The sequence below is a fragment of the Choloepus didactylus genome, chromosome 15 (assembly GCF_015220235.1).
Source record: "Choloepus didactylus isolate mChoDid1 chromosome 15, mChoDid1.pri, whole genome shotgun sequence".
NCBI lineage: Eukaryota > Metazoa > Chordata > Mammalia > Pilosa > Megalonychidae > Choloepus > Choloepus didactylus.
This window is the reverse complement of record NC_051321.1, coordinates 86,795,200-86,803,409: the sequence shown is the minus strand read 5'-3', so window position 1 is coordinate 86,803,409 and position 8,210 is coordinate 86,795,200. Positions and strand designations below refer to the sequence as shown.

Here is an 8,210-nt window from a genome sequence, read left to right as displayed (position 1 = left end):
ATACTATTTGACCATCCTGAACACATAAGTAACATTGGCATTGTATGCCAAGTGATTTATGTGCTGAATCTTATTTAATTATCAAAAGAATATGAACAGGTAGATCGAATCATTATCTTCATTTTACAGAAAGTGAAATCGAAGTTCAGAAAGATTAATTAATTTTCCAAAGATGATCCAGCAATTATGGTGTAGAACTAAGCACTGAAGTCAGGTCCTTCTGATAACAGAACCATTTCACTAGACTGTTTCGCTGAGCTGCTTAGGCTCAGATCTGTGCTCCCCTAAAAACTCGGTGCTCAGTTAGATTTCTTATTGATGGGTAAAACAAGCAGGTGGTGCTGCTCTGGAGGGTGATATTTCTGGAAATGGTGAATGGGACAGCTCTCCAGGGATTCATCCTGGAGGGGTTTCCTGCCATCCAGCACCTGGGGCATGTCCTCTTCCTGGTGCTCCTGCTGGCACACCTGGCCTCCACTGCAGGAAACGTTGTCATAGTCACTATCACCTGTGCTGACACCCGTCTCCAACTCCTATGTACTTTTTCCTCCATGTCTTCTCCTTCACTGAGTTTTGCTTCACAGGTGCTGCCATTCCTAAGTTGCTGGCCATCTTTCTTTTAGGAAGGCAAACTATTTCCCTTGCTGCTTCTTTCACACAGCCTTTTGTCTTTGTCTTTTTTTGGGGCAACAAGTTTCTTCTTGATAGCTGTGATATCTGTGCATCATTATTTGGCCATTTGCAAGCCTCTGCATTACCCCACCATCATAAACCTGAGGATTTGCCTCCTCCTGTTCATGGCCTGCTTTGCTCTGAGCTTCATTCTCATCACTGGTCTGGTGGTGAAGGTTTCCCAGTTGTCCTTCTGTGGCCCTCGTGTCATCCCTCACTTCTACTGTGACCCTGGCTCTCTGATCCTCCTCTCCTGCTCTGACACCACATCTGCGGAAATGCTGGCCTTCAGCCATACTTTGTTCATCCCTCTGACTTCCCTCTTCTTAATGGTCATTGTATATGGCAACATAGTATTCACAATTTTACATCTCCCAACTGCCAAGGAGCGACAGAGAGCTTTCTCCACCTGCTCCTCTCACCTCATTGTCCTCTGTCTCATGTACGGCAGCTGTGTCTTTATTTATGTGAAACCAAAGCAAATGAGCAGGCAGGACTCCAAAAGAGGCTGCCCTCGTGAACAGTATGGTGACCCCACTGCTGAACCCCATCATTTACAGTCTGTGGAACAAGCAGGTCCATTGGGCTCTGAAGGAGACCTTGCGCAGAATGAAAATAGCAAGATAAAAGAAAATCATATGAGCTTGGAGTGTTAGGCTTCCAAGCCCCATATGTCGCCAATTCCATACAATGTAGCAACCTACTGTGTGTCCATGGAGAGTCTCTAGCAGAGTTGATTTAATCCCTGTTTGCACATCACAAGGAAAATGGAAATGTCTGTTACTTCAAGGCCACATATTACATAGCTCTACATAACTATCTCTTCCCTAAATCCTCCACACATTGTTAGCAATCAATTTTGATTTCATGATCATTTACTGAATTTTCATTCTTCCCTCTGGTATAAATGACATGCATGGAATTACCAATATTTGGTAATTTGTACTCCACTTTCTCTTTACCCATAAACATAGTTCAAGAATTAATAACTGTTTATCAAAAGGCACTTAAATAAAATGACAGAAGATTGCATGTGGCTATGAAGGAAATGAGGAAGGATGGAAATAGCACCAGTGTTCAGGTCTGCATTTCCTCCATGCCTAGCCCATCGAAAAATCGTTGTAGTATCCTTCACCTTAGGATGTGTATGGCTTAAATCAGATGTGTTCTTAATTGCTCTCTGGGACTTTGGCTCAGATACAAATGTTTGCATCCGTCCTATACTAAAGAGAAATAGAACTATTTTGGGTTTTGGCCCATCATCTAAGAGAGGGAATAGACACAATATGCCAGAATTGACCAAGACTCCTAATTTTCTTAATTATTTATTCTAGTAACACTCCCTCAAAGTAATGTTTTAACTTTTAATTGTTCCCTATCCTAAAGCTGTTACTATAAAAGGTATGTGTGTGTTTTGGGGACTACATTAGTTATTCCTTATTTGTATGATTTATTCATAAAACTTACTCAATGGAATCCAAGTTATTTGTTTGTTTACTTTGTATAAGAATGAAAATAATTTAAACAAATCATACATATTTCCAGGTGGACTTGTGCTGTCGACTACAATGTTATCTTCTGATTGGTAATCTATTTTAAAACCCCACAATTTCTGTTATCTCAAGCCTTTTCTTTTTTGTGGGTTTTGTCTCTTATTCCCTTGAATACAAATGTATCTATTTTATCCTCAGAGGAAATACCTCTATAAAAGCTGACACCTGTTTTCTTCCATATTGTTTATTTTTTAACCCAAACTCCAAGGTTATATAACCAGAAGTAAAATTTTCTAAAGTATGTTCTACACTATGACTGGATCATACTTGATTTGAAGGTCATATTATTAAGTGTACATTTAATCTTCTTGATCCTGAAGAAGTATCAAAAGTGCTCAAAATTCATAGGTGTGGAGGCGGGGCAAGATGGCAGACTGGTGAGCTGTAAGTTTTAGTTACTCCTCCAGGAAAGTAGGTAAAAAGCCAGGAACTGCGTCGTCTGGACACTACAGAGCAATCTGTCTTTGGGCATACTTCATACAACACTCATGAAAACGTGGAACTGCTGAGATCAGCGAAATCTGTAAGTTTTTGCGGCCAGGGGACCCGCGCCCCTCCCTGCCAGGCTCAGTCCCGGGGGAGGAGGGGCTGTCAGCTCCGGGAAGGAGAAGGGAGAACTGCAGTGGCTGCTCTTATCGAAAACTCATTCTACTGATTCAAACTCCAACCATAGATAGACTGAGACCAGACACCAGAGACTCTGAGAGCAGCCAGCCCAGCAGAGAGGAGACAGGCATAGAAAAAAAACAACACGAAAAACTCCAAAATAAAAGCAGAGGATTTTTGGAGTTCTGGTGAACACAGAAAGGGGAAGGGCGGAGCTCAGGCCTTGAGGCGCATATGCAAATCCCGAAGCAAAGCTGATCTCTCTGCCCTGTGCACCTTTCCTTAATGGCCCTGGTTGCTTTGTCTATTAGCATTTCAATAACCCATTAGATCTCTGAGGAGGGCCGTTTTTTTTTTTTTTTTTTTAAATCCTTTTTGCTTTTTCTAAAACAATTACTCTAAGAAGCTCAATACAGAAAGCTTCAAAGAATTGAAATTTGGGCACGTCAAGTCAAGAGCAGAACTAAGAGAGCTCTGAGACAAAAGGCAATAATCCAGTGGCTGAGAAAATTCACTAAACAACACAACTTCCCAAGAAAATGGGGGTGTCCGCTCACAGCCACCATCCTGGTGCACAGGAAACACTCCTGCCCATCACCAGCCCCATAGCCCAGAGCTGCCCCAGACAACCCAGTGTGACGGAAGTGCTTCAAATAACAGGCACACACCACAAAACTGGGCGTGGACATTAGCCTTCCCTGCAACCTCAGCTGAATGTCCCAGAGCTGGGAAGGTGGAGCAGTGTGAATTAACAAAGCCCCATTCAGCCATCATTTGAGCAGACTGGGAGCCTCCCTACACAGCCCAGCAGCCCAGAACTGCCCTGGGGGGACGGCACTCACCTGTGACATAGCACAGTCATCCCTCAACAGAGGACCCGGGGTGCACAGCCTGGAAGAGGGGCCCACTTGCAAGTCTCAGGAGCCATACGCCAATACCAAAGACTTGTGGGTCAGTGGCAGAGACAAACTGTGGCAGGACTGAACTGAAGGATTAGACTATTGCAGCAGCTTTAAAACTCTAGGATCATCAGGGAGATTTGATTGTTAGGGCCACCCCCCCTCCCCGACTGCCCAGAAACACGCCCCACATACAGGGCAGGCAACACCAACTACACACGCAAGCTTGGTACACCAATTGGGCCCCACAAGACTCACTCCCCCACTCACCAAAAAGGCTAAGCAGGGGAGATCTGGCTTGTGGAGAACAGGTGGCTCGTGGATGCCACCTGCTGGTTAGTTAGAGAAAGTGTACTCCACGAAGCTGTAGATCTGATAAATTAGAGATAAGGACTTCAATTGGTCTACAAACCCTAAAAGAACCCTATCAAGTTCAGCAAATGCCACGAGGCCAAAAACAACAGAAAATTATAAAGCATATGAAAAAACCAGACGATATGGATAACCCAAGCCCAAGCACCCAAATCAAAATACCAGAAGAGACACAGCACCTAGAGCAGCTACTCAAAGAACTAAAGATGAACAATGAGACCATAGTACGGGATATGAAGGAAATCAAGAAGACCCTAGAAGAGCATAAAGAAGACATTGCAAGACTAAATAAAAAAATGGATGATCTTATGGAAATTAAAGAAACTGTTGACCAAATTAAAAAGATTCTGGACACTCATAGTACAAGACTAGAGGAAGTTGAACAACGAATCAGTGACCTGGAAGATGACAGAATGGAAAATGAAAGCATAAAGAAAGAATGGGGAAAAAAATTGAAAAACTCAAAATGGACCTCAGGGATATGATAGATAATATGAAACGTCCGAATATAAGACTCATTGGTGTCCCAGAAGGGGAAGAAAAGGGTAAAGGTCTAGGAAGAGTATTCAAAGAAATTGTTGGGGAAAACTTCCCAAATCTTCTAAACAACATAAATACACAAATCATAAATGCTCAGCGAACTCCAAGTAGAATAAATCCAAAAAAACCCACTCTGAGACATATACTGATCACACTGTCAAACATAGAAGAGAAGGAGCAAGTTCTGAAAGCAGCAAGAGAAAAGCAATTCACCACATACAAAGGAAACAGCATAAGACTAAGTAGTGACTACTCAGCAGCCACCATGGAGGCAAGAAGGCAGTGGCACGATATATTTAAAATTCTGAGTGAGAGGAATTTCCAGCCAAGAATACTTTATCCAGCAAAGCTCTCCTTCAAATTTGAGAGATAGCTTAAGTTTTTCACAGACAAAGAAATGCTGAGAGAATTTGCTAACAAGAGACCTGCCCTACTGGAGATACTAAAGGGAGCCCTACAGACAGAGAAACAAAGACAGGACAGAGAGACTTGGAGAAAGGTTCAGTACTAAAGAGATTCGGTATGGGTACAATAAAGGATATTAATAGAGAGAGGGAAAAATATGGCAAACATAATCCAAAGGATAAGATGGCCGATTCAAGAAATGCCTTCACGGTTTTAACGTTGAATGTAAATGGATTAAACTCCCCAATTAAAAGATATAGATTCGCAGAATGGATCAAAAAAAAATGAACCATCAATATGTTGCATACAAGAGACTCATCTTAGACACAGGGACACAAAGAAACTGAAAGTGAAAGGATGGAAAAAAATATTTCATGCAAGCTACAGCCAAAAGAAAGCAGGTGTAGCAATATTAATCTCAGATAAAATAGACTTCAAATGCAGGGATGTTTTGAGAGACAAAGAAGGCCACTACATACTAATAAAAGGGGCAATTCAGCAAGAAGAAATAACAATCGTAAATGTCTATGCACCCAATCAAGGTGCCACAAAATACATGAGAGAAACACTGGCAAAACTAAAGGAAGCAATTGATGTTTCCACAATAATTGTGGGAGACTTCAACACATCACTCTCTCCTATAGATAGATCAACCAGACAGAAGACCAATAAGGAAATTGAAAACCTAAACAATCTGATAAATGAATTAGATTTAACAGACATCTACAGGACATTACATCCCAAATCACCAGGATACACATACTCTTCTAGTGCTCACAGAACTTTCTCCAGAATAGATCATATGCTGGGACATAAAACAAGCCTCAATAAATTTAAAAAGATTGAAATTATTCAAAGCACATTCTCTGACCACAATGGAATACAATTAGAAGTCAATAACCATCAGAGACTTAGAAAATTCACAAATACCTGGAGGTTAAACAACACACTCCTAAACAATCAGTGGGTTAAAGAAGAAATAGCAAGAGAAATTGATAAATATATAGAGACGAATGAAAATGAGAACACAACATACCAAAACCTATGGGATGCAGCAAAAGCAGTGCTAAGGGGGAAATTTATAGCACTAAATGCATATATTAAAAAGGAAGAAAGAGCCAAAATCAAAGAACTAATGGAGCAACTGAAGAAGCTAGAAAATGAACAGCAAACCAATCCTAAACCAAGTAGAAGAAAAGAAATAACAAGGATTAAAGCAGAAATAAATGACATAGAGAACAAAAAAACAATAGAGAGGATAAATATCACCAAAAGTTGGTTCTTTGAGAAGATCAACAAGATTGACAAGCCCCTAGCTAGACTGACAAAATCAAAAAGAGAGAAGACCCATATAAACAAAATAATGAATGAAAAAGGTGACATAACTGCAGATCCTGAAGAAATTAAAAAAATTATAAGAGGATATTATGAACAACTGTATGGCAACAAACTGGATAATGTAGAAGAAATGGACAATTTCCTGGAAACATATGAACAACCTAGACTGACCAGAGAAAAAATAGAAGACCTCAACCAACCCATCACAAGCAAAGAGATCCAATCAGTCATCAAAAATCTTCCCACAAATAAATGCCCAGGGCCAGATGGCTTCACAGGGGAATTCTACCAAACTTTCCAGAAAGAACTGACACTAATCTTACTCAAACTCTTTCAAAACATTGAAAAAAATGGAACACTACCTAACTCATTTTATGAAGCTAACATCAATCTAATACCAAAACCAGGCAAAGATGCTACAAAAAAGGAAAACTACCGGCCAATCTCCCTAATGAATATAGATGCAAAAATCCTCAACAAAATACTTGCAAATCGAATCCAAAGACACATTAAAAAAATCATACACCATGACCAAGTGGGGTTCATTCCAGGCATGCAAGGATGGTTCAACATAAGAAAAACAATCAATGTATTACAACACATTAAAAACTCGAAAGGAAAAAATCAATTGATCATCTCAATAGATGCTGAAAAAGCATTTGACAAAATCCAACATCCCTTTTTGAAAAAAACACTTCAAAAGGTAGGAATTGAAGGAAACTTCCTCAACATGATAAAGAGCATATATGAAAAACCCACAGCCAGCATAGTACTCAATGGTGAGAGACTGAAAGCCTTCCCTCTAAGATCAGGAACAAGACAAGGATGCCCGCTGTCACCACTGTTATTCAACATTGTGCTGGAAGTGCTAGCCAGGGCAATCCGGCAAGACAAAGAAATAAAAGGCATCCAAATTGGAAAAGAAGAAGTAAAACTGTCATTGTTTGCAGATGATATGATCTTATATCTAGAAAACCCTGAGAAAACAACGATACAGCTACTAGAGCTAATAAACAAATTTAGCAAAGTAGCGGGATACAAGATTAATGCACATAAGTCAGTAATGTTTCTATATGCTAGAAATGAACAAACTGAAGAGACACTCAAGAAAAAGATACCATTTTCAATAGAACTAAAAAAATCAAGTACCTAGCAATAAACTTAACCAAAGATGTAAAAGACCTATACAAAGAAAACTACATAACTCTACTAAAAGAAATAGAAGGGGACCTTAAAAGATGGAAAAATATTCCATGTTCATGGATAGGAAGGCTAAATGTCATTAAGATGTCAATTCTACCCAAACTCATCTACAGATTCAATGCAATCCCAATCAAAATTCCAACAACCTACTTTGCAGACTTGGAAAAGCTAGTTATCAAATTTATTTGGAAAGGGAAGATGCCTCAAATTGCTAAAGACACTCTAAAAAAGAAAAACGAAGTGGGAGGACTTACACTCCCTGACTTTGAAGCTTATTATAAAGCCACAGTTGCCAAAACAGCATGGTACTGGCACAAAGATAGACATATAGATCAATGGAATCGAATTGAGAATTCAGAGATAGAACCTCAGATCTATGGCCGAGTGATCTTTGATAGGGCCCCCAAAGTCACCGAACTGAGCCATAATGGTCTTTTCAACAAATGGGGCTGGGAGAGTTGGATATCCATATCCAAAAGAATGAAAGAGGACCCCTACCTCACCCCCTACACAAAAATTAACTCAAAATGGACCAAAGATCTCAATATAAAAGAAAGTACCATTAAACTCCTAGAAGATAATGTAGGAAAACATCTTCAAGACCTTGTATTAGGAGGCCACT

At 40.0% G+C, this 8,210-nt stretch overlaps 1 pseudogene; it reads left to right on the top strand.

Annotated features, from left to right (window-relative positions):
• The first annotated feature begins 344 nt into the window (after window positions 1-344).
• On the top strand, window positions 345-1,299 carry LOC119510884 (annotated as a pseudogene).
• Window positions 1,300-8,210: the final 6,911 nt, after the last annotated feature.